General features: G+C 43.4%; 1 protein-coding gene across 23 annotated transcripts in view; it reads left to right on the top strand.

The window, feature by feature from the left end:
* CAMK2G (calcium/calmodulin dependent protein kinase II gamma) overlaps positions 1–27,252 on the top strand; it is a 118,441-nt gene that overhangs the window by 2,273 nt on the left and 88,916 nt on the right. Inside the window, exon 1 of one of the 23 annotated variants that reach the window (XM_051800912.1) lies at positions 24,007–24,306. The exons of the other annotated variants lie outside the window; for them this stretch is intronic. The gene's annotated coding sequence lies outside the window, so the exon portion shown is untranslated. Of the gene's footprint in view, positions 1–24,006; positions 24,307–27,252 lie in introns of those variants that run through there. 23 annotated transcript variants of the gene reach the window in all.

The following is a 27,252-nucleotide window of genomic DNA, read 5'->3' as shown; positions in this document are numbered from 1 at the left end:
ATAAGTTTAAGTGATCTGTAATTGCTTGTTTCAGTCATTATTTGAGCATTGCAAAATAATTGAGTTGTGTGGCAAAGAGGAGACTGAAAGAAGGTAGTGTAGGATGATAGAAAAATTCCTTTGTCTGGAAATGGATACTCTGTAAAGTGAGGCTGTCTTTTTTCTTCTTGAGGTCTTTCTTGAGATAGATTTACCTACGTGTCTGTGTGTACCAATCACTCATAATGAACAGAAGTGTTGCAGACTGATTTTGCTGGATGTCTTTTTTACTGAGGAGATCTGTCTTACCAGAACAGATGTGATTATTTTTTTTGAAGGATAAGTGCTGTCTATTGGCCTTGCTCCTTTCATGCTGTAGTTAAAGGTGGTGTGTTTGGAAACTAGCAAGCCTGCCTTCAAAGGCAGAAAGAGGTTGGGTGGAGAAATCTGATGAATTTGACTTCTCAGCAAGTTTTGGAGTGTTTTTGTGCTTTTGTTAGTCCTGGAGACTTACAAAACCTGAAACCAGACTGTAGCCTTATGAAAACAGAAAAAAATCTTAACTCTTCCCCCAAGCCATTAGTCTTCTGTTTTTTTGGGGACTTATGTATGCACAAAGACCTTGTAGTATGAAGAGAATGTGTATCTTCTAGTGTGTAAGGAATCACTACAGGGATTAAAGTTGCCTTGCAGGTGGGGTGGATGAGGGGGAGAATAAGAGAAACTGAACTGCAATAAAAGATGCTGAAAGCTAGGACTGCAACAAGTTGAGATGTGAGAGGCAACTGTTTCTAGAAGAGGTGAAAAAAAAAGTTGCAAGTCTTTAGAGGTCTTTCATATTTGACAAAATTAATGTTTTAAGTCCTTGACTATCTTCTAGTTGAGTAGAGGGCTTAGTAGGGGGTGTTCACAGAGAAATGAAAAAGAAAAAGTAAGAGGAGAAAGCAAATGATCTTGATAAATGATTTAGAAGTGAATAATGTTTTGCCTAATCCTTATAAAAAAGAAAAATAGAATATGTGTTCTCCTTTTTGCCAGAATATGAAATGTGATGATAAGAGCAGAAGATGGCTTGAAGAATAGTGAAAAATTTCCATTTGCTATAGCTTACATAGAGAAGTAGTGTCAGTGGTAGAGTGCTGTGAAGAGTGATGATTTTTTTTTTTTTTTAAACTTCTGGAAGTAACCGTATGTGCCAATGTTTTGGTATTTAGCTGAGTGAGGTCATGTTGGAGACCAACCAGTGGAGCCCTAGATTGTTAAGGAGGTGGCTGCAGATCTTGTGAGAATTAGTGGTCACCATGGTCACGTGAGAGTGTCTGCTGATGTAGGTGGGATATCCAATCTCTTGAGTTCAAAATTAGTTCAACTTAATATGGGAGAGGTTTGAAGAGTGGCTTTGCTTTACTGACGGCCATTAATGCCATGTTTGCTCCACAGACTTCCTTGTCCATCCTGTAGTGAGACCTAAAGCTCAGGAGAGCCATGTTCTCGGACACCAGCCTGCTTAGAGAAGGGAGAAGGCAGATTGATTATAAAGGATAAACCATTTTCTTGTAAAGGAAATGGTATTGACGGTAATACTGGAGATGAGAAAAATGGGGAAAATTGCAGGGTGAATATAGTGAAACAAAATTCAGAAACATATTAGCTGAAGTCCAAAACTCACAGAAAAGCTGACTGATTCAGTTTTTAAGTGTTTGGTCATCTAATGAGTTACAGCGAAATATACAGATGGTAATTGCTTTTCATATTAAGGTGATGACATGGCCCAGCAAGTAGGAAAAGGAAGTATGGGTGAATATGGCCATGTTTTGATCTATACTTACTATTTAGATTTCATACCTTCTTATAAATAAAACACACTGAGGCTGCTAGCTTGATCCTCAGGCTACTTAGCTTGAGGCAGCTGACAATGATATACTTAAAAAGGTATTGGTTAGAGAGAGGGTGAGGAGAGCAAAGAAAGAAAACGGATGTTTCTGCTAGTACAGAAGCGTGTCAGAAACATGATCAAGTTGCACTGAAGTCTTAACTGAGGGCTAAAGAATCTGTGAAAAGTGGATGGTGACTTAACTGAGGAACCTATATATTCAGTTTATTCCTGCTGTGTTTGCTGATAGCTGATAGTACAGAAAGGGACTAAATATTTCGATAGGAAGTTAGTGAATTCACCTTGGAATAGGTCTTTAAAGCGCTGAAGGATGAATGTGTGCTATTTAGACATTGCAGCTGTAAATCAGTGATTAGGGAGAATTCGATTCAGCAACCTGAAAATTAAAGTCTTGGGAAAAGGCGTTTTAGAAAGCCGTCTCCCTCAGGAGGAGCATTAAGGTGTTAATTCTGCAGTATCCTGCATATATGTTGCCCGATGTGTCCTTTCCTCAAGCTGGCACTTCTCCCCAGGTTGTCCATGTCTCTGCCCATCAGCACCTGTGCACGGGGCTTTCCTGTGCACCAGCTGCTCTCTGTTGTGCAGGTTAACCCGCCCTCCTGACCTGCTGCCCGTGTTGTTGGTTTTCTTCTGGACATGGTCACAGAGCCAGAATATTCCCTCATGTAGGGACAGCTTGCCCCTCTCCAACTTAATCATAACCACATTTAACATTTTTTACCACCTCTAGCAGAATTTGAGCCTGTGTGGATACCTGATGTAGCCACTGCTACTTCAAGGGCCAGGATCTTGCTTCTGGTGCAATGTGTGTATAGCCCATGGCTGCTTCACAGAAGTTTTGCCTGCTGTAGTGCTTTCCTTGATTATGTACAAGGAGATGGTAACAGAGCTTGCTCTCCTTCTGCAGTACTTCTTGTTACCTTTGTTTTTCAAGACTCTTGATGAAAAATACTAGATAGTTCACTGGGAAGTGCTGAAAAGCTGACTGTACCTATCTGAAAAGGAGGGAGAGGAACGCTTCAGGGTGAATTGTGTGCAGTTAAAGGATAAAGACTTGCAGAGGTATGGTGTTTTACAGGGCTTCTCTGTGAAAGCTAGGAGGATGGACGTAGTGCTGGTCTTTGTGAAGGGCAGTGCTAACAACTTCAGTCTAGTAAACTTCACCCTTCATAAAATACTAAGTCAGATGTTGAGAAGAGAGTCTCTGTTTCTGTATTGTCTATGAGTTTTGGATGCCTGCTCTCTCTCTTTTTTAATAAGTTTTGTCAGTAAGAGCTGGTCTAGATTAAAATTCATATTTTGGCTTTAATGAGGTATTTGCTATTATTTATATTGTGTTGAAGCTTAAGACTGCCCAGTGAGGAGCATGCCAAGAAGCTTAGTGTTAAATAGGGGCCAAATGCTTGTGGAAAGGGAGAGGAAACAGACTTCACCTTAGTCAGCGTTCAGCTGACATATAAGAGCAGTGGTTATTACACATGGGGGAAATACAATGCTTCAGTCATCTGAAATTCCTATGGGATTGAATGCTCAGGCTTTTACCAGAGCTACAGGTAGCAGCAAGTAGTAACTAATTTTTTGAAAGTTGTCTTGTGGGTTTCAGCAGAATACTTTTTGATCATGAAAATTCATAGCAAGTAGTGCTACAGTTCCTAGGCAGCAATGAAGTTCAAATAAAGTAAAATTACTTGCAGTGATCAAAACAATCAAGAGAGAAGCAGTAGCTTTAGTAGCAGTAGGGAAATATTCCTGATTTGACTCTCCAACACATACTTCAAGAGAGAGTCTGGCATTGGAAAGAGGTAGGCAGAGTTTTACCCTTTGATAATTTTCAGGATATTGCTTATACCAAATAGCATTTAGTGATCCTGCCACCGTGTGTAGTATTTTTGGCCCTTTTTTTGAGGTGCAGGATGACAAATCTCTGTGCTTTACATCTATTGTTAATTTTAATTTGCTGATGAAAATCTGTGTCTTTCAACTCTTGCAAGTGACATCTTTCAATGAAAAAATTAAAAACAGCTGCCTTGAAAGTTAGTCCACTTCACTGTGTTCTCCTCACTGTGGCTTTGCTCTTGCCTGCAAAATAGAAGTGGCTTCTGTCACTGTTTTTCATCTTTCCAAATTTGTAAACCAGATAAAAATTTGCAGTCTACCCAGTTATTTTGTTCTTGTTCCTGGAGGAGATTATGTGGATTGTGGGAGGAGCAGAGAATTACTTCTGTGTATCAAACCCCAACAGGAAAAAAACACTCTTCAAACTCTGCTTTTTTTTCACACACCTCTATTGTCCTGGCTTTCCCAGTGGTTGTTGATGTGGGCTTTACAATATGTTTTGTTGGAGGTGTCAGTAGTAGTTTCCCTGAACACTAAAACTTTTAACTTGAATGCTGCAGAGGACGTTTAGCAGCATCAGTCCCTAACATCTGCCTTGATCTGCTCTGTATGCATTTTTAGCTGCTGCTGGAGTTAGGACTCCCTTGGACTGCTCTTGTGGCTGCCAGATTCCCAGTCCCCCGTGGGCTCCGCACACCCTGTGGAATTGGCTGTGGGAAGCAGTGGTGCACTGCAGCGGGGCCGTCAGCTCTGTGCGGGAGCGGGGAAGCCCAGCAGGCCTGTCACAGGTGGCTGAAGAGCAAATCCAAACTTGTGTAGGAATGTCCCATAATAGCTGTCCTCTGTGTGTGCCTGTGTTTGCAGGTTGAGGACAAATGTCCTTTCTTGCAAAGGATAGCAAACCAAACCGTGTTTGCTCAGCCTTACTGGCTGAGTGGCCGAATCAGGTCTGGTCATTTGGTGTGTGAGAGGAGCTGCCCTTCCTGCAGGGTCTTTGGCTGAGAGAAGAGCTTCCCTACACCCCAGCTCCACTCTTTGCCTCTCTGCTGTCTGCAGGAGCCTGAGAAGTGCTGTGATTAGGGAGCATGTATAGGAGACTGGCTTACAGTGGGCTGGGGATTTTTTGAAGATCTCTGCACATGTTGGAGGGATGTAGGGAGCAGGGCAAAGAGTGCTACACCCCCCCCCCCCCCAGAGTAGTGTATGAGGGTGGGGACGCTTGGTGCAGGAACTGTAAGGGGCTGGGTGGGGCAAGGGCTGCAGGAGAGGAATCAGTTGGTGGGGTGGGCATGTGGATAGCGAGTGGCTGAACTCTTTGCTCTGCACTACAGCACACGTGTGTGTCAGGGGCTGGTGGCAGAGCTGCTCTTCTGATGTCAGAAACAGCAGCCATCTACCTCCCACCAGCAGCCTGCCTCCCCCTTTTCTTCCTACCTGCCTCTGCCTGCAGCTCCCAGGAGATGAATGTGTGTGTATATATATCACTAGGGGAAATTCCACTGGAAGAGGTGTTAGGAGAAGAGGAGGGCTCCTTCGAGAAGAGGCTGGAGCTGGGAGCTTAGTGGGGGGCTGCGGAGGGTCAGCCTGGCTTTTTACCTGCCCCAATACATCAGTACAGGCAGAAGGGTGCCCTGGCATGACAGCTGGCAGAGATTGGTGGTGCAGTGAGCGGTGGAAGCCTTGCTTTACTGTGGCTCGTTATGGCCAGAAGCTGGCTCCTTCCCACTGTGGATGGCTGGGGTTACCCCAGGTTGCCTCTCAGTTTACGCTGTATATTTTATAAAGGAGCTGGAACAGAGCAGACAGGATTTCAGCTTGTGTCTGTCTTTTCAGTGGTCACATTGAGTATTAAATTTCCGGCATTAACAATGAGGAGGGGGGGGGGAAGTGGGCACACAGATTGGGCAGGAGTTCCTACTGCCTCTGCATGAGGTTGGAGAAAGGGGCTTGATGAGAGTCAGGTTTCTTGTTTTCCCAATATAACCTGGATTTTTGTATGGCAGAAATGTGATTAGACTAACTCCTGCACATGTCTCAAAGCCCTTGGCTCTAGAGCATTTACTCTGGTCAGCAAGCCACGGCTGAAATATTTGCAGGTGTCCCCCCAGTGAAGAGCAGTATGTTGAGAACCCTGTAGATAGTTGGGGCAAGGGAAGCTACTTGAATTTCTTGTAAGAAGGATCCAGTGCAAAAACTATTTGCTTTTTTTTGTTTGTTTGTTTTGGGGTGCAGTGTGGAGATTTCACTGTCTCCAAATGTAATCCTTCTCTAGAACAGTACCAAAACATCGCTAGCAGAGGAGGAGTCATCCGTGGATCATAAAGAAATTTCTAAAGAGTGCTCCCCTCCCTAACAGTGGGTTAGCACCACCGTTGCACTGTTTTAAGGGAGGACTATGATAATATTTTTGTTCCCTTCCATGCTCTGGAATTATTCTAGCTTTTTTGGCCCTGCAAATTGGGTGAAGAAAGTTTTTAAAAGGGAAGCACACTAATAAACAAATTTGTCTCCACTGTGCCATCTATGAGCACTATCTATTTGCTTCAAAACCCTGACAACCAGGGCATCACCCCCCTTTTCATTAATTCTGACCTGTCACCTGTTTTGGTATTTCAGGGGTTTCTTTTTGTTTCCTCTGTTCTTGAAATAGAACAGATACCAGACTTTACAGGAAAAAGAAGTTCATTTGCCAGTGTTAGGCTATAGAGTGAACTATTGCTGTTGGCTTGGTTGGGGAAAGAGGGCAATATTGGTTGGCACCAGGGTCACCAGCACAGGAAAGAGGCCTTGAATGTTGTAAAAGAAATTGTGGAGTATCTGACATCACTGTTTGCCTGCAACAGAAGTGATGTCAATGTCCAGAGTAGTCATCGTGGGGAAAGCAGAGGCGCATTGGTTTCTGATGGGCAAATGTGTCCTTAAAATCTTGAGGTGCTCACTAGATATTTTTTTTTAGTCTATGGAGGGAATGTCACCCTGTAACTTAAACTACTGTAGTTCCTGCTGATCCTTATGACCATAAGCTTAACGCTTCAAAAATTGGGGTCCTATGAGTTAGGCTGTCATCATGTTCCTTCTTAAATTTGCTGTCTCTTTAAATATCACTTCATACGTCTGTAATGTCTCTCCAAACATTCTGCTATTGCTGCCTGCATGATTTTTGGAGAACATCAGCAGAATACTTCTGAAGAAATGGGCTGGCAGTGTCTTAGAAATAAGCTTTTTGAACACTGAGCATAGCCAAAGATAAGTGGAGCATGGGTTTAGCTTTCTGGGGAAACTGAGTCTGTAGTTGTTAGATTTTTGATTCCTCAGCTTTTTTCACCTTTTACTATCCATCTCCCTTTCTTTCTGTTTTAATTTTGAGTTTGTTTTGATTGTTCATTTGACTCTTGTGGATTGGTTACTTTAACCCTTAATTATATTAATCTATAATGCTTCGACTGAAAATAGCTCTTTAGTAATGCTGCTTTACCCTCCTCTTTCCTCCCAGAGAATATTGCAGAATTCCTGTTTCTCCCACAAGTTAGATGAGCAGACTGGGAAGTATGGTGGTTGGTGCAAGTGGCTAATTACTGATGTCTGAGACTAATTCACAGATGTAAGGAGAGCTGGTTAATGTTGTATCTTGCCTTTTTATGATGGGGTCAGGAAAGGAGGAGATAACTGTGGCTTTGCTCCTGGTGTTGGGATCTGTGTCGCTCTGCTCCTGGCAGAGTCAGAAGGAGAATTCCCCGTCTCTGAGATGTGAGTTGAGTAAATGTGATGACCTTTCAGAGAATGTGTGTGTGCGTATAACTTTCGTGTTAAGTTTCTGAGAGCATGAGTTACATATCTCTCCAAAGCACTGACCTGCTGTCCTGCTGCTTCAATCCCAAGTTCCCATCTTGAGATAGCTGTTGTCCAAGCATCTGCAGCCCTGAGCTGTCCTGTCTTACCTGTGCCTGGAGTGTGCTTAGCAGTGACACTGGGACAAGTCCAGGTTAGTGTTGTGCTTCGGAGAAGGTTGGTAGCTAATATTTTCTCTTTGCTAAGAGGCATGGATGATTTTGCTGTTAAACACAAGACCCTTCTTCTCCAGGGCAGCAAAGGTAGCAACTCTTTTTACAGTGCTATTGTTGCTGTGATTCTGTTGGATTCCCAAAAATTGAGCTGAGAGCTGTCGTGGAGAAAAGAGTAGGCATTGTGGGAATGAAGACACAGTTAATTTTAAAGAAAAACAAACCCCATGTAAACATATCTCTGAGGAAGGAAGGTGCTTGCAAAGATGAACCTGGGAGTGGGCATAGCTCTTTTTAGGCCTATGAGCCAAAGGCTAAATGGCAGGTCAGGCTGGGAGCAGCAGCCTGCCTGCTGTGGCAGAGCTGCTGGGTTATCTCTGGGGGCTGTTGCCATGATGACAGTGGCAAACAGGGACTGAAAAATTTACCAGATGCGTGTGAGCCAAAGGATTAAACTTTCTCATAGGAGAGAAGGGAGGGGAGGAGGGTGGGTGATGATGTATTAACGAAGGACAGCATCCTAGTGAGAAATACCAGGCTTGCTCTCCTATAGCCACCGGGATGGTGGGGGGGAATGTGGGCTGGCATTCCTCCTGCAGTCTAAACTCTGGGCAACGCTGCTGACAGATTTCCTCTTTGAAGAGGGGGTGAACGCACCCTTCTTTCACTGGGTAAATCATCAGGATTTGCATTGCTTTGGCAGGTGAAACACAAGAAGTGGGAAAAGCTGGTCTCATTTTTTTGGTCTTTTTTTCTATTCCCTGTACCCACAAATAATTCTAGTTCTTTACCTTGTGCTTAGAGCTTTTTCACGCTAGAGTTTGTGCAAATAATCAAGTTTCAGTGTTGCCTGCAGGTTGCAGACTATCGAACATGATGTTAACGAGCCTGCATGAGTGTCATTGGTAACGCGAGGCTGTCGTCTTTGAAAATGTCTGATACAAAACCGTGTCAGCACTATTAGGACTAGTAGTGATCTTGACCCTGTCTGCTGCCTCTGTCCCTGCTGAGTGGAGCAATGTCCCCACATATCAGAGCTGATAGCGTGGTGGGCTAAAGTTGGGCAGTTTTCCCTCCACTGGAGTCTGAGGGAAGTCCTGTTCCTACCCTGTGCTGCAGCCTCCTTTGTGGCAGTTGACCATTATAAGGACTGGTCCTAAAAGACTTAGTGATTTGCAGTTGGCTGTGGAGCAAGGAGCTAATGAAGGAGTGTCTGCACTCAGTGCCCAAAATCTCAGAGCTTCATAGCAAAAGGTGATATCTCTTGGTTTGTTCGCAGTACTGCAAATTATCACGGTACCTTCTTCAGGCAGCTTCAGGAAAGGCTTACCTGGTTGTGCCTGGGAAACCTCTGAACAGCAATATACTAGCATAAAATGTTTGTCTGCAGACTTAGTAAGACAGAATTGTGGTAATAAAAACTAGTTTTGTTCTAGAAGGGCTTCTTCAACTTAAGGCATTTATTTATTAAATGAGACATTAGTATCTATGGAAATTAATGATATAGGCCTTTCCCACTAGCCCAAATCCCAAGTGGACTTTTTAAACCCCTGTGAATACAGGCCATGAGTGAGAACAAGGATGTTAAGCCTCGAAAACCACATGCTAAAAGCCTGTGGAAAGGATTCTTTCCTTTCCTTTTCCTCACTTCTACTCCTCTTCTAGGCACCTGAGTTAGCTGGTGTAGGCTGCAGCTTGTCTAGTGGAGTAACTCAGGATTTGGATGTGCTTTATCTTCTGCAGTTACCGTGTCATCTCCGATAAGTCAGTTGGTGTAGACTGTGGTAAGCGATAGCTGTGGAGACAGAGATGTCGTTTCTTGATGTTGAAGACAACTCTCTTCTGAAAGAGGAGGTTTTTTCAATCACAGGGGGAGCAGTAAGAAAAGGAGAAGCAGTCTGACATAGCCTGAAGTCTGAGGTGAATAAAGGAGAGAGAAGAGCTAGAAATCTTTAAACTTAAGTGCACCATTTTTTTCCCTTCCTCTGATCCCTATTCTTTTACAGGGATGTCTCTTTTACAGGGGGTCTCCTTATCTGTGCAGCAGAATATAGTCAGTGTGTAAAGTTTCCTGCAGCTCTGGAGATGTGTGAGATGTGTGTGTTGATCCTGCTGCTGTGTTTGCTGCTAGAGACCTGATGTCATACACCTGACTTGAAGTGTGACTTCATAGGGGATGGTCCTGTGCTTTCTCTTGGATGCACTTTCTAGATGCACATTTCAAATACCATGGGTGCCCTGGAAGCTTTTGCAGGGAAAACAGCTTGTTAAAACTCATCCTATATTGGTCTCCAGTGCCTGCCAAACAAACTCAGTGCTTCTACTGTTTTAGAGCAGCTGCCATTCTGAAAATGTCCATGTGTATCTTGGGGTTTTTTATTTATTTCCTCATACTCCCTTATGTCAAGGCATATAACATTTCATGGGTAGTTGGCCAAGAAATCACCCATTGGTTGGAGGAAAAATAGATGTAGAAGGAGGAGGTTGTCTTTAGTTCCCCTTGTAACTCACAGGGACTTGCTGGAACATTTTTCTTGGAGGCTACTTTAGAGTATAGCCTGGTGATGCCAAGCAGGAGCTTTCTGTTGTTTGCCAAAAGAGTTGGTGTGCTGTTAAGTTTAATTTTGCCTGCCTCAGGGATACCCCATCTAAGCTTTGAGTATCAAATGTCCTCTGTTGAGATTGTGTCAGAGAGATCAGGACAGTTGAAGTTGCGCAGCTTTGTTTTATGACTGGTGCCAGTGCAGAGGCAAGGCTTGATTGTGACAGTGTGCTTCTTCAGTGCAAGTTAAAGTAGTGATTCATAGCTCCTGTGTTACTTTAAATATTCTTCATTTTTGGACTGCAAATTGAAAAGTGGCTTTCAGCTCTGCCCACTTTTGTTAGACTGGTGTGTCATCTGGCTTAGAATCTGCCAGCTCTGCAGATTAGGATATTGTGTTGTGTCTGCTGCTTGTTATGAAGTTGCCTGGATTAAAATTTTCGGTGCAGAGCAATGATCCACAGCCTTCTCTGTATGTCTGAATTGCTGTTGCACTTAATAAGGATGATGTAGAGGAGTGAAGTGTTGGTCAGCTTGTCCTTTGTGTGGAAGCACTTCTACAGCAGCAGACTGTAAGTCAAGCTCTCATAATGCATTTGTCTTCTCCAGACAGCCAAGTTCAGCATCAGAGATGTGAAAAAAGAGGAACAAGGTAGTTTGCTTTTTTGATAACCATTATCAAATGTTGCTGACAAGTTCAGGTGACTCTGGTTGCTTCTAGCAGTTTATGATGCTGCAGAGCTGGGTACCCAGCTTTAAGGAAGCACATTATACCTTGTTAATTCTTTGTGGCTGCGTACATTTAGTTTCTTCAGTGGTCTTGAAGCTGGGTTTAAAAAGCTTTCTCTCCCACCACCTCACAAATGGTCAAAAAGTTTCTCATCTCCCTGATGAATTATGAAATGTTAATTGCTGAAGTTTTCTTCTCGTTTGAAAACACAGCTAAAACTGCCTCCCCATCTTGGAAACAAAACCCAAATCTCACTGATGCAGTTACCTTATCTGAAGGGGTGGTGGGAGTTGGCTTGGGGACAAGTCAACATGCACCTCAACTGAGCCAGAGGAATTTATATTCTTCCTTCTGCATCTTTGAATTCCTGGATCCTGCATTGCAGTGACTTGACACTGCTGAGACCTGCTTCTCTGCTGCGTTGTTACTTTGTCTGCTAATAAGCTGTAGTCTGATACTTACTTAGCTGGTTCATCCAAAACCAGGGACACCTGATGTGATCAGCTGATGGGGAGAAGAACGGAACTCATGTCCAGAAATAAGCTCAGTTGGTGAGGTTTCTCTGTGTTAGGTAGTGGACCCTCTGTGCCTAGTGGGATTAAAACAGAGTTGCTGAAGTTCCTGCACAGGTTGCAGTCCCTCTGTATGCGGCAGGGAGGGTGCCAGCATGGCTGCATCGCCTTTGGAGCAGCTCCGTGCCCTACTGTCTCACTTACCGCATGTCCACTTTAAGAGAGTTCATCTGCAATGCAGCTGTTAGCAGGGAAGTTCTGTAAATCAAAAGGGAGTGAGTGCAAGTGAGCCCGGTGTCTGCAGTTGTGGCTGGGTCCTCCCCACACCACAGGGAAACTTGTTCAGAAAGACTTTTTGCAGGAGGAGGAGGAGAAAGGGATGGCGATGTTAGGAGCCCCTCCCTTCTGTCTCTGTGTGCATCAGCTGCTCAGGAACTGGAAAACATGGCAAAGCACAACGGGCAGCAGTCCTGGAACTGGAAAATCCTGTCATGCTTTTCCCCTCCTCACTATGCCACAGAGTCTAACCAGGTGTTTGCTTAGGGCCAATCCTGTCAGGATGTCTTTATTGCACACCCCCTTCTTACACAGGATGTCCTGTTACAATTTGGAGTTCCTGAGCTCTGCACGTCACTCAGAAGTGCACAGAAGCCCCATGAGTTCCGAGTTTACTACTGCATTGTCCTCTGTTGCACAGACTGTCAGAGTGACCACGTGCTGGTGCAGAGGTATGATGCCAGTGACCTGTGGGGATGCTGTGATGCCAGGGAGGAAGCCCGCAGGTGGAGTCAGTCGGAGTGCCATGGCTGTGCAGGTGTTGCACCTGGCAGGCTGGGCACTGCTGCTCAGTGACTTGGTACAAGAAGAAGAGCCGTGTACTGTGGTAGCTCTGGTACAAGTGGGGCAGATGCACTGTCTGAGAGGGAGCTCTGCAAGGGTTGCAGCCCCTCAAGTGCATGTCAGGGAGGCTGGCTGGGGAGCTTGTGCCTTTAAGCACAAAGCTGAGGAGTGGATGGCTTGCTGTTCTGCTCTTCCCCTGCCACTCTGCTTCTCCAGCAAGCAGAAGCCCCTTGAAAGACTGCCTGGGTATCAGCCATGACCGGGAGCACTTGTAGGATTGCTTGCTGTTCCCCATCCACAATTTTCTGAGGATATTCTGGTGCAGAAATTCCTCTGTGGTTTCTACAGTTAAGCAGCTGAGAAGCGTGATACCTTCTCACAGGGATCCACAAGGATACCTAGAGCTCCATGGGCCATTGCTGGAGAGGGCCCCACAGGATCTTCCATAAAGGTAGCTGCAGCTGGTGGGGAGTGCACACTGTTTTCATTCTGGTGCTTAGCAAGCAAGGCTTCCTCCTTCACTGTGTTTAGAAATATTCTAGGCAGACTTGGTTCCAGATTTCTACTTCTATTTCTTTATTTCTATTTGGAAAAACATTTCTTATTGACAGTCATTGGTGATGCAGATAAAAGCAATGTATGATTCGCCACCTACTTTTCCTCCTGTTTTCTCTCTACCTCTCCTGTTTGCCTGGGCACTTGTTGTCCCTCTCATAATAACCAAATTGTGCTAACTGGGTGTAAGCAATGTTCCCTCCCCTTTTGCTGGAGGACTGTCTGACTTGTTGTAAGAAGTTATTTTTAGGGTTTGCTTCCTGGGATATTCTACCCGTGGCCAGTTATGGTGATGAAAATGTCACTGAGATGCAGAAAGGACTCCCAACTCATTGATAACGTGCCTGATCTCTCTCTTGTAAGGGTGTTCATGGGGGACATGAGTCCCTTACCACCATGTTGTCAGGGCACAGGCCCAGTGACTGTGCAGCATGACTTCCTGTGAAAAGCACACTGGGCTTCTGAATTGCCCCAGAGGAAAAAAAGGGGGAAAAAAATGAAAGTAGAGTAATAAAAGCCTTCCTTTGGTTGCAGTGGAGTTTGTTTCTATCCTTTTTCTTTTTTGTATGTAGGGATGTCAGTGCTGCAGAGCTTTGTGGCAGTGTATAGGGCTGTCCCTCGCAGGTAATTTGCTCCTTGTACTGGATGTATTAGGTTGCACTGGGTTGCTGCCAAATGGCTGGTTTAGACTAGAGGAGAAGGTGTGTGCTTATTCTTTTCAAACACCTCTCCCACCACCGGTCTGCAGCTTGCAACACCTGGAAAAGTTGATTTTTATGGCAGCTACAGCTAGCAAAGCATGAATGTAATACAGGCAAATTACAGAGCCCAGCTGGACAAGGCCATGGGCTGACAAAACACAGTCTCTGTTGTCAGTGTTGGCTTAAGGCGCACCTGCATCTTTCTCTGGAGATGTCTGTTCCCTCTGTATTACAGCAGATCTCTTTTCCTTTTCTGTTTTATCCCTTGAATTAAGAAATCAAGTTCAGGAGAACCATTCAGTAAGGAATTACTGAAGTGGTGGGAGTGGGAAGATATTTGTTTTCCGGGTAGATTGGAGATCTATCCAGATCTTCAGATTTCTTGGAGCAGCCTTGGAAGGGGTTGCTTGAGTGTAGCTCTGGAAACCTGGATCTTCCTCAGCTGGGTCTGAGAAAAGCGCACGTGAAGTGATATATTAGTGCACCAGACTGGTGATGTGGAGATAGCTTTTGTGTGCCTGTATGGTACTCCTGGAAGAGGGTATGGGAAGTAGAGACCCTCGGGTGGCTTTGGATGCAGGTAACGAAGAAATTTAACATGGTTTTATGGCCTGAAGCTGTTGGGATCAGGGAGCCCAGTGCTGTGGTGCCAGGGTGGTGACAGCAGGCTCGATAGAGTGGGCACTGTGCCTGTGCAACACGGAGCCTTGCCCGCTGCCTGCAGGAGAGCCTGTAACACAAAGGTGGGGAGACACTCCTCCCTGACTAGATAGCATCTTCAAAGTTATCAGTGCTTAGAAACTTTGTATGGTTTTACAAACAAAGAGTTTCTTTCTGTGCGTGCAGCATATACACATAACTGTCTATGCTTTTAAGTAATCTTGACATTTAAAGTTGCTTTAGTGAGTGGTAACTTTTAATATCTCTTCTTGCTGTCCTGCTTCTATGCAATACCTAGAAGTGCCTGAGCACTTTGCATATGTAGGATCAAGTGTTTGGACTCTTCAGGAGCTGAAGGCAGCCACACTGTCTCTTTCCCTGCTGCCTCGTGTTCCTGACTGTTGCGTGGACTTACTGATACATGATACTTTGCTCTTTGGTACACAAGTGTTTTTGTGGCTCTGCTACTGTAATATCTGGTGTGGCATATGTGTGCATTTTAAGTCTTCTCTCATTGAAATGTCTTGGTAGCTGCTCTGTATTTACAGCTTGCTCTGTTTAATTTAAAGTTATCCCAGCATCGCTAGGGGAACTTAGCCTTAAAATAGATCGTTTGACCTTTTTTTTTTTAATTATTCTAATCCTCTGAGGCTTGATGTTTCTTGTCAGAAGAATGTATTTCAGCGGGGGTATTATCTCTTTTGGAGAGAAATCATTCAGCACTTGGGTGCAGTACCATTCATCTGTGCCTTTAAGAAGATTTTCTATTTAGTTTACTTCTCTCATTCATGACCCTCAAATATCAAATCAAGGCAGCCTTCCCAACATCCTTCCTTCTTCCAATTGGCTGGAATAGCTAAAAAAGAAGCAATGGGTATAGACTTGCTGTTGCATGGACACAGGCCCCACAGCATGTCTCATGCAGTGAAAAATGACCTTCTCCTAAATACTAGCATTGGGAGCATGCAGAAATTCTGAGGTTTTGTTTCCCTCCTTTGGGTTCAAACATAAATCTCTTTGGTCTGTTCAAAAGAAATGCATCTGTTTGGTGACCAGTAGCTGCAATTCTTAGACAGCATTTTATTCAAGAGCCACATTGTGCAGATGTGTTATTGGAAAATGGGGGCTGGATGCAGTAGGTCTGCAGGCTTGGACAGCCCTGACAGTAATGGCTGAATTGAAGTGCGTTGGGTTTGTATGAGAAGGAGCCTGCATAGCTCCTCATCCACAGGGACAGTCTTATGGTTTCTGTTCATATGTGGGTAAAGGTGAAGTCAATGCCAGGAACCTGCTCTTCCAAGTAGGGCTTTTCCCAAGGTTTTGTTAGGGATTTGCCCCTACCTATGAAATGAGATGGGTGTTCAGTCTTGTTTTCCAACAGCTTAATTCCCCCTGTTCCCCCTCCCTTTGTCCTCCCAAAATTTGTTTTCCCCTGCCTGAAAGAATGTCATCATTCCACTGCAGTGTGCTCCTCTGCACCATCAGAAAAGTGTTCCTGCAGCTTTTTTTTTTAACCATGTACCCTCAATCGTGCTCTGTTGTTCTCCCTATCAACTATGTAATGCATCAATGGGTTTCACATTAGGCATCGTTCATCCTCCCGGTACCACCGTGGGGCAGGGAGGTATTAGCCCTGTTTTGCTCTTGGAAATACCGAGAAAGATGCAAATTTTCAAGTGCTTTCCAGAACACTTGGCAATAAGCCATGATGAGTTAGGAAAAGAGTCCCAGTCATATTCTTTGCTATAACAGTGATAAGAAGAGTGTAGGTAGAGAAAAGACTGTGGGCATTTGGCAGGAAAATAATGTGGGCTAAAGCGTGTGGTATTACGAGGAGTTGTGGTCTAGTTTGCTGGTTATAGGAATAATATTTTGATGTGTTTCCTGTACTGCTTTTCTCTCTGATTTTGCTTGTTGATGGAATAGAGCTCTGAAATACGTTATATTGGGCATGCCTTTGGACTTTCTACCTTTCTGTGATTTTTTCCGGTGATAAGATGTGGTTTGAAAACTAGAGGTAACTGCTGTTGATAAAAAAGGCTCTTAGACAGATGACAATAAACAACACATGGGTTTGGGGTTTTTTTTGTGTGTGTGCATGTTTGAAGACTAAGCAGAAAAAGTAAAGGAGGTCACTCAGATATAAAATTGTTTCCTTATATCAGTCATAACTATAGGAACAGGGACAATAACATCTGCAATAGTTTGTTTTCTGAAGTGGATAAGGGTAAGGTGGCAAAAATGAAAACAAATCTCTAAGATAAGCAACTGTACCTAAGAGTGAAAATAAAAACAATCTCATGACAAGAATTTAGGTGAATTCTAAAACTGACTGCATTTCAGGGTCCGAGTAATTGAGTCCATTGGGAAAATTTAGATTATGGCATAGTGTCAGGAAACCATTCTTGCCCTCTTCTTGCTGTGTCTTTTTGGCTAACTATTCACTGTTTGTGCGAAGGTTTCCTACCTCCTGGAGAATTTGGAAGAATTCACTTAATGCCTGGTTAAGGCATTTGAAGTCTTTCCAATGGAAACAGCTGTAGGTGCACAAGGTATACTGCTGCAAACCCTCTTGACCATATGATAATGTCAAACTAATATGAAGTCTTCAAGAGTAGAACATCCTTTGCCACCCAGGGAAGAATAAAATCTTGTGTGTGTTTAAGAAGATTACTGTTAGCTCATCAGAAGGAATAATGAGAAGTTATGGGACAGAGCTGAAGACCTGTCATTAACTGTGACAGCTGGTTCAGAGGAAGGAATAAAAAATGTGTGGGAATGACCAGAAAGCTATTCTACATTTCAAAGTGTGTATACTGGGGATATTACTTTGTTTACAAATAGTATGATTCAGGTTTTGTTTAGAAGACAGTTAGAAACCATGCTGTGGATGTGCTGGAAGGAGTAGCCATATAGCGGGGAGAGTGAAGGGAAAAGGAAAATACTAGGTAGAGGTGGAATGTGATTAAGGTTAATTAAAGTGTACTGTGAAAACTAGTTAGATGCTCTGGTGTGCCCTTTCTTTAATAAGAGGCAAATGCGTTATGCAAGGAATTGGAAAATTTATCTTTTCAATAATTCATTTCAAACTTGCTGCCTTGAGACAAATATCGTAGATTAGAATAAAGGATGAAAGACTTGTGTGTAATTAAAGTTGGCATATTTGGAGAGGAATTATTTTAAAAAGTAAAGGTCTTACAGACTTACTTCTTCAGGTTATTTACGTTTGGTATTGTGAGAGGAATCCCTTCTCTACTTTGTACAGGGTGACTGGGATAGTCCTGAAACATAGATTCCTGTATTTTTTTTCTTTTAATTGACAGTTGTTTTCTTCGTCACTTTAGAGAAGAATACAAGCTTCTCTTTAGAGATACTTTAGAGATACATTTTCTCCTAGTACCAGAGCAGGAAGATGGAGGAAAGGGTGAAGGTTTGAGTCCAGCATTGGGAATGATTACAAAAAAAAAAAAAGAAAAAACCCCAAACTCCAAATAACAACAACAACAAAAACCTAAACAAGCAAAAAAAAGCAAGAAAGGACATCCAGTCACTATCTTCTTTCAGTCTGTCTTTTCTTCCATCTAACTGTCTTAGTGTTCCAGTATGTTGCAAGTTGAATTGTTGTTGTTCTACCTGAATTAGCAGGTTTCAGACACCACTGGTTACAGAATGAGAGACAAAATGAATTAGTGGTCTGGCAATGAGTGGATATTAAATTTAGGAGCTGACAGTCACAGTCACACTGCCCATTGCAACTTGACTTTCTCCACTTTTGGAAATTGTGTTTGTCTTTGTTTGCACTTGAGCTTTGTTTTCTTAATCTTTGGCACGTTTGAATAGTGTGTAATGCTGCTGAGGACTAATGCTAGTACATGGACCTATGGTAGCACTATTTCACATAACTCTTTGGCCTCCAGGTTGCAAAGCATTTTTCTGCTAGTTTGTTGGGGTTTTTTGAGGGGGGCAGAGGAGAAGATAGCAAAAGAAGAGCCTCAAGAAAATGTAGCATCCTGTGATGCTGTTTTTAGAAATTCTGTGTGGTGCAGGTTTACATAAAAGACACTTAAGCAGCATTCCCCCCCCCACCCAGTTCTTTACCTCCTGTGAAAAGGAATGTTAATACCGTGAAAGAAAGATGTGAAGCACCATTCTTCCAGGCTTAGTCCTGTGAACTGCCTGAATGTGGTGCATGGTTGGAATTAACTTTTTACACTGGAGCTATAAACATTGTTCTGCTTCTCTCTGTGGGTAATATGCTGGTCACCTCCAAACAAACAGGACGTCTGTTCATGACTAGAAATTCACGATGATTTAAGCAATATTTGAATTGAAAGCATGAAGAGTGTGATGTCAAGCCTTCTCCATGGAAAATGATATTGTAAGTTATTAGATGCTTCAATGCACAAGTTGTAGGGATATCAACTGTATTACTAACTGAAAGCCCTGGTGATTCTACAGGTTTTGTGAAGCACTGAAACACCACAACAAATTGGGAAGGTACTTCTCTGACTCTCGACAGTGGATTTCAGCTGTCACGGAGGCTCCCCTTCTTGTAGGCTCCCTTGAGGTTCTGGAAGGCTGTGATTAGGTCACCATGAAGCCTTCTCTTTTCCAGGCTGAACAATCCTAATTCTCTGAGCCTTTCCTCCTAAGAGAGGTGCTCCATCTCTCTAGTCATCTTGGTGGTCTCCTCTGGCCTCACTCCAAGGTCAGTGTCCTTCCAGTGCTGGGGACCCCAGAGTTGAATGCAGCACTCCAGGTGCACGTTGCTGGGTCATGTCCAGCCTCTCTTCCACTGGCACCCTCAGGCCCTTCTCGGCAGGGCTGCTCTCAGTCTGGACTGATACAGGGGTTGCCCTGGCCAGGTGCAGCACCTTGCACTTGGTCTTGTTAAACTTAATGAGGTTCCCATGGGCCCACTTCTCCAGCTTGTCCAGGTCCCTTTTAACTATTGCTTGGGCTGACCCTTCTAGGAAGAAGCATGCCAGCTTCTCCTGTGCTCAGTGGTTCTGTAGCTTCATAGAAGTGAAATTCTTGTTCAGGCTTCTCTTTAGGCTTCCAACAACACACATAGTTTCAGATTTTCAGTAGAAGTAAGAGTTCACTGTTCAGAGTCTGTTTGTATGAGGGGGGCTGGGAGGGGGTGGGAAATATGTGTTTGTTCCTTTTAGTTGCTTATATGCCTGAAATTTAAGGATGTGGTTGCATATCTTTATAAGTCCATGATGTGATCACTAACCCCAAAAAGGACTGCAAGTTTTACTTGAGTAAAAAGGAAGAGGTAGTGGTGGGGTTTTTTTGGGTTTTTTTAGATTTTTTTCTTTTTCCAGTTGCTTCTGTTTTAAAATGTTCATTTTTAAGTCATGAGGCATAGCTTCATTGCAAACTGGAGATCTTTAAAGCCATCTTTCTCTTAACTGTCTACTCATTTGGAATAACTGTGAATCCAAATGAAGGGCAAATAGTACTTGGTTTTGAATTATCGGTGTTTATGGAAAGGCAAACTGTTTCCTTCCCTCCTGCCCTTGCCACAATAAGGGCATTGCTTTTGTGCAATGTAAACTGCATTTAGTAATGGTCTTGTGCTTAAGAGCTTCTAGTTAATGAGACCTATTAACAATAATGAAAAATGGCATCCTTAAAGTGCAGACCTAGTCAGAAAAATAATTCTCCAAGAATGACTGGATGGCTGCGCACTCTTTCTTGGCTTATTTAATTTAGGGGGTGGGGGAGGAGTAGAGTCTTGGCTCTGAAACTAATTATTCTCCTACAAATGTGCCTGTGATCTGCACTTCCCGCTGGAGATTTGTAGAGCTGGGGCTTCTATTGCTAAAGAGCTTCCCAGACTGAGCCTAGCTGAGACCGGGGCGTAGGCTTGGCTTTGTTTTCCCAAGCCTCAGCAGGAGTGGCAGTAGTAAAACCCATTTTTTGGTCTGCTCAAATGAACACATCTGAGTCAACACAGAGCAGTTGCATGGAGTAGGAAAGTGATTTTTTTACATAATTATTCATCTGGCTATGTTTGTGTTTTAATGTGTTGCCACCTCCGCATCATGTGCTGTTTTAGTTAGGAAGGATATGCATTGCTTTTCAGTACGGGAATAATCCTGCTTAAGGAAAGGGGAGGATTGGCAGCAGCTACATTGGACTGGAAATACAAAAACCCCCTATGTTCCTGCTTAGACTGACACAAAGAAACTGCATGGATGATGTCTATGCATATGAATAAATAGTAAGGCATTACAGGAAAAGAGAAGTAGAAACTACCTATATCTCTACCTTAGTGTCCTCCCACTCAGTACAGCTCTCACATGTACATTTTAATAATTTCCTTTCGAGCTAGGACAGCCTGTCATGCCAGTCTGTGGACTTGGAATATCTTCCCTTAGTATGGGTCCATCTTAATTGAAACGGATTTCTCTGGTTGTTCTCTTACTGCTCTGTAGAGCTTTCTATGGTTATAGGTGTTCTGTATATTGGGGGAACTTCCATGCTGTGGAACAAAGCGGGCACGTTTTACTACAGGGGAGAGATTTTCACATAAAGGGGATGTTTCTTCTCCCATTTTGGGGGCAGCATTGGTTGGTGAAGACAGACTTAATTTCTTGGTTCTGTACCCAGGCTGCCAACTCAAGCTAATGGTACCATACCCTTTAGGATTTTAATTGAACTTCATCTTCTAATAAGGCATCATCCTATTAACTGCCATCTGTGGTAGAATCACATGCTTGAAGCTTAGTGGTCCTGGATGGATAGTGAGTGTCCAGCTCAGTGGCTGGGATTCTTCTCTTCTTCCATTGGTGCCAAGCAGAAAGGTGTCAGTGTCTGCTCACAGAGGAGCTATTTCTGTTCTATAACGAAAGCATTTCAAATCACTTTGCCCTTGCCTCTAGCAGGTTTTGTGAGGTTCATGTAATTTTTCAGCATATGTTACATATTTGCACACGTGTCCTTTGTGGAAGAAAAGAGTTGGATTGTTTGCCACTGAGCATTCAAACCCTACTGTAGGGACTGTCAAGCCATCTGTGGGAGACACCTGCTTGAAAAGAAAACAGACTTCTGAAGCTGTTTATGTGTGGAAATTGGAAACCGATGGATGCCTAGGGTGTGCAGGAGCATTGGCTAGCAGCTTCCATTAAAAGGGAGCCCAGAAAGATGCTGCATGGTGAGCTGCTGCAGCTCCCAGTGGAGCCGTGGGCGTGTTGAAAAGGAGGCAGGCCAGTGCATGGAGGAGGAGGTGGCTGGCAGTGCGACAGGGAGCAGACCACTAATGGGACTGCACTGCTGTGTAGGTTAGAGGAGAAATTAGTTCTTGGTGCAAAGTGTTTTGTGGCCTGACATCCAAAGCCAGTCAGCAGCGCCAGCTTTGTGTGTGTGTGATTTGCAAGGATATGCCTCTGTTCTGCTTTCTTAGACTGATGTGTTTGAAAAGATTTGGATTTCTTTACTGAAGAATTGAAATGGAGAAGGTGCCCCTTGAACTTCATATGTTCTAATAAGGCATTAACAAAAGGAGGGGAAAAAGTAAATGCGAACCTGAAGAACACAATGTGAGCTTGTGGTAAAATTTGGACCTTATAATTTCCACTTGCTCTCCTTGGCTTGTCTGTTTTTGAGATGGAAGCACTGAGCACCCATGCTTCTGCTGTGCCTAATTTATCTTGACATACCCAGTGTTGCTGAAAATCTTATTTTTGGTCATTCCTTGGAATCATTTAATACATTTAATCATGTGTTCTGTAATCTACGTTGTGGCATCACTACCAATTTGCATAGACAGTGTTAATTCTGCTATTTTTTTTTTAATTTCCAGGCATTTTGGAATAGAACTTAGGTATTACATTTTTTTAAATGTGCTATACATACTGAGTCTAGATAAATGTTCTTCCTCTGTCTTTTCACTGGCTCGGTCATTCAGTGTTTTATTACTCACACTACTGGGCTAACTGTTGGCTGGTAGAGAAGGAAAGCTTTTACATCTATGAATTCTTTGGTAAGAGATAATGACTTCTGGAGTAGCTGCCACTTCACCTCCTTCTATGTCCTTTCCTATGGCTTGTGAGCAGTGTGCAAAAGAGTATGGGGAACAAAGTTTGTCACAACCTGCCATCTCTTTCAAGATGTCTGGAATGTCTTTTGACTAGAGTGGATCAGGATAAATGGCTGATTGCCACTTCAAGGTGCATTTAACACTTGTATATTACAGCTTAGTTTGTACATAGCTGGTATTGAAGAGGAGAGGCCATTTATAGGACAAAGAAGTGCCCTTTATTAGAAGTGCCTATAACAAATTGGTATCTCTGGGGCAATATTGCCCTTTTCCTTAAAAACAGGGTAAAAGATGGTGAACCTATCTGTTGTCTGATCTTGCCTTACTCATAGCTTGTGTGATGATAAGCAGTTCATTGCGTTCAGGTGTTTTTTGAGTTTTGATATTAAATTCAGACAGAAAGCCCAATAACACTTTTTCTTTTTTTTTCTTTCTTTCTTTTTTTTCTTTCTTTTTATTTTCCCTTTTGTTCATCTCATTCTTTTAGAAGTAGCTGAGGTCTGGTAAGAGCAAACGAGATTGCTGGACAGGCAGCATCTATGGAAAAGCAGAGAGTCACATTGGGCCTCAACTTTCTAAAATGCAGACAATTTTGTGTCTTGGATTGTGTTTCTACAAAATGGTATATTCTGTTATAGCTGGGGCTATTAGGCTGAATTAGTTGCTGTTTAAAGCACCTGAAAATTCAGTGTTAGAAGGCATCATAGAAAATGCTGAGTGTTCTTTCTGCAGCCAGTATGAACAATCTGGATCTGTATTGTATTTGAAGGACATTTCAAATTGTTTTTCTTGATGCTTAGTCATGACCTGTCTATATGTTAACATGTATTTTCTGAGTGATAGATGGAGCCTTTAATAATGTATGTGCTGAGCAGAAGGATCTTTCCTATATCATTAAATATTTGCTAACAAGTTTTCATGATTTGGGTCACTCCAGCCTACTGAGGTAGATGATTAGAGATGGTCTAGTGATGCCCTCAGAGCTTTACTAATCAGAATCTTATGAACTAAACCAGGAGCAAATATTTTATCTTTGTAATAATATTTCATAAGCTGAAGGATCTCAAAGTATATCTCAAGCTGACAGTGCTAATGGGGCCACTGAATTGCAGTCATAGGCTGGGGAATCACAGAACATGGCTGCGTCTCAAACTGGAGCTGAATCCGAATGATCCTATTGAGTAACTCAAACATCATGAAGAGAGTTAGCCTGCTGGGAATATGATGCTTCAGCATAAAATCAGAAGAAATAATAAAGCTGAGTTTTTTGTTTGTTTTGGGGTTTTTTTTGGAGTTGGGGGGTGGTGGTGGTTATTACTCTTTTAAAAGTGTGAGGAGGAGAGGGAAGCAGCCAAATCTAACTTGCACTGATGAACACAGGAAGATGCAAAATAAAGATCTGTGGTGTATTTTTGCCAAAATATGACTCATTGTTTCTCTTGTCCAAATTATATTCCTGGGAGCATCTGATCACCACAGAGCTGCAAACTGATTTTGCCCAGTGGTTAAGACTCAAGGATGCATCTTGTTATCATGAAGGCAACCAGAAGTTCCCAAAGACAATTTCTTGTCAGAATAGCTGCCTTGGACAGGGCAAAATATGTTTCAGCTCAGCAGGAGGCAGAGGAGACTGGAAAAGTACCTTAGAGATGCAGACATTTGGTTTTCTGAGATGTGTTGCCCTCTTCGTCCTCTGACTTCAAAGAGCGAAATGTTCAAGGTCCTCCTGTGTGGGGACCTGCTTATTTGATAAACAAAGTAAACTCTTCAAAATCCCCTCTTTTCCTGGTAATCTGGGTGTTTTCCCTCTCCGGACTGACTGCTTATCTTGTCTTCCCTGTGCTGCGGATCAGAAAGACCAAGATGGGTTTATCTTAGCCCACAGCAGTGCAGGCTGCCATCAGCATGAGTCTGCTGCAGCTCTTCCTGCCAGCCCCGGCTCCTGGTGCTGTTGCCTGGCTCTTCTTTCTGAAACCCTCTCCTCCCAAACCTACCAGGGCAATTTGGTAACTATTTTCTCCAGACCTGTCTTCACTTTCTTTTTTCCTGTGGTGCCAAGTTTGTGGCTTTTCTCTTACAGGGAAGGGTTATGTATAGGCTGTAGTAAGAAAAAAACTTCTCCCATAAGCAGTCACTGAAGTGCTTTTCTAGATGAGTTGCTGACCCCTTGAAGCTTCTATTTCTCTTAGTCGTGGAGTCAAGTGTCCTATTATTCTAATATTTTAATAATTCTCATGTGTGGTCCATTCTGTTCCTGTAGAGCAAACTGGGAGCTTTAACCATTTCCAGTTTTAACTTCAGACACTGTAAATGCTTCAGTGCTTTGTCGTGGTGGTTTCCTGACCACCTAGAGCTAGAGAGAGAATTGCTCTGTATGCTTATAGACACAGGTGGAGATGCTGCTCCTTGCAAGTTCTCCAACATAGTGAATGACTGGGGGGAACCTTAGTGCAGATTTAGGAGTCCGTACACTCTAGTTTTGGCTGTTCTTGGTAAAGAGCAGTAGGCAACCTGAGGGGTATCAGGCACTGTCTTTTCTCATGGGAGAGGTCCTTCATTCTGACTGTAAGCAGCCAACTGCATAATTGCTTCTTGGGAAATCAGTGTGTTTCGCTAACTGCTGAACAGCCCATCTTTAAAGCGCTGCTGTCTTAATAGCAATGTCATATTTGCCTTGCTATAATCCAGATTGCATGTGATATCCTGGTATTATGTGACCGGGTTTTTCTTCTTTCTTTTAGGTGCAGAGTCTAGGGCTGCACTGCTGATTCCTTGCAATTTTCAAATAAATTGCTTTATTCTCACTCTAGTTTTTGGTCTCCAAAACTATTTTTCTTCACTATGTGATGAGAGGATGGTAAAGATTGATCTTCATTATGTGCTTAGAAAAATGATGGCCTCTTACACGAGTGCCAGGAGTTAAGAAGGGAGAATATTAGGGGAACTCTGATGAACAGTTTTCTCTTATGATGGATTGCAAGGTAGTGGTAATTCAGTCAGAAGACTAGAACATCATATGGTCTGACATAAACTGCATGTGAGCAGTATCTTAGAGGATCACAGCAAAGGGTAGTTGAATAGTACCCCATAGCTTCCTGAGCAGTCTCAGCCAGCACGAGCTGTGTGCTGCTGCTGAAAGAGGCAGCTTTTCTTCTGACTGTTCCCTCTTTGCACTAGCACAAATTCTTTATATAGATGCGTGGTGAACCAGGTTAATGATGGATCAGTTCAGCTATCCAGTTCAGTGCAGGCTGCACAAATGCTTGTGCCAGCACCAGAAGCAAAGAAGATGTAGGGGCATTAGGAAAGAGGCAGGGGAAGGATGGGACTGCAGTGATTGCCAGCATTGCAACAGAGGGATCTCCTGTGCCTGCTGTTGGACAAATCTGCACCATAGACAGTGCCAGGAGAGTGATTTCTTTTTTCCTAGAGATACTCCAAAAAATCTGGCTTTATCTTAGCTGTAACCTTTCAGGGGAGAAAGTCAGGGGAATCCGTGCTGTAGTGGAATGTTTAACTCATACAGCTGTAACTCTGGAATCCTCAATTCCAGTAGCATACCTGAGGACTCACAGATGCTATTGCATCTCTATGCAGCTGAATTACTATGATACCGTCTGAAGGGTATATGGGATTTTTGGAGGAAGTGTGAAGTTCTTCAGGCTTTTAAACAGTGGTTTCTTGCTGTGGTGCTAGCTCTGTAGATGTGTGCTAGTCTGCTGAAGGAACTCTTCTAATGCAACATCCTGAAATTGCTGTGCCTGTTTACTGGCAGACGTAATCCGGACAGAAAGGAAGGCCAACAGTGGTTAGCATCACCTCTAGCAGGGAATTTTAATGTTCTGGAAGTGTGGTCTTGAGGGTGTTATCTATCCTCTCAAGCTTCGGTTTCAGGTGTTGAACCCAAAATTTGGGTCTGAGATTGGTATGATTATCTATTTAGAACCACTGCATGGTTGAACAGAATGACATCCAGTCTTAAGATCACTTGAATGGAGAGATCTCTATGCAGTGGGATAGTGGGATCTCTACGCAGTGGGGACTTCCCCCTCTGTGGGAAGTCGTTTTGTACAATTCAAGAGTGAGGCTCCGGGAGTGGGAGCGGTTTTCTCTGTGATCCCTCACAGTGTCATTGCCCACACGGTGAGTCACTGGTAATGCCTGAGTTCTTATTTTTAGTCCTGTTGCTGCCATCGGGCTGAAACCATTGGCCGGTAAGAGACTTAAGCGAGGAGATAAACACGTTAATCTCCCTAGACCTTCCCCCTCAGCTGCTGCTCTCTGCCTTTGTGCATCTCAAGATGTAGCTTTTCCAGGCCATTGGGCAGAACCACATCCCCTCCGTAGCCTCGTGGGACGTCATCCAAACCTTTTCACTATTAAGCCCTGGAGTGGGGAGGAACGCCTTCCGTGCACGTGGGTTTGCGTGCGCAGGCAGGGCGGTGTGCTCTGTCTGTGATCACAGCAAGCTGGACAGGCTGTTACTGTTCACCCCGGCACCTTTGCTGTCAGGGCTTTACAAGGAACATCCATTCTTTCCTCGGGTCCTGTCAACAAACTGTCTTTCCCTCCATTCCCTTGGGAAGAGTTCTGAAACAATCTAACGGTATTCTTTTCTATAAGCTTTCTGTAACAAGTAAGCAAGTCCATCCCCTTCCCTGAGCTTTTAAAGTATCATGTTGAATTCTTGGGGAGGCCACTGGTTTCTCTGAAATATTGTATTGCTCTAATAACAATTTGTGTATTTATTCTTAGCCTTCCTTTTTGTCCTTGCTTTCCTGACATGGCAAGGCATTGTATATGGGAGTACTGGTGAGTGCTTCTTTACCCAATAGGAGGCTGGTAGTGGTGGAGACTGAATAGGGTGGGTTTTTTCTGCTCTGTCCTTCTTGTGCCCCCTTTCCCTGTTACTTCTGGTCCTGCAAAATGAACTGGTTTGTAGATCCTACTGG

Source organism: Manacus candei, unplaced genomic scaffold, assembly GCF_025592945.1.
Source record: "Manacus candei isolate 608988 ecotype Guabito, Panama unplaced genomic scaffold, ASM2559294v1 h1tg000050l, whole genome shotgun sequence".
Taxonomy (NCBI): domain Eukaryota; kingdom Metazoa; phylum Chordata; class Aves; order Passeriformes; family Pipridae; genus Manacus; species Manacus candei.
Note: the sequence above shows the minus strand (reverse complement) of the source record. Positions and strands in the feature narration are given on the sequence as shown.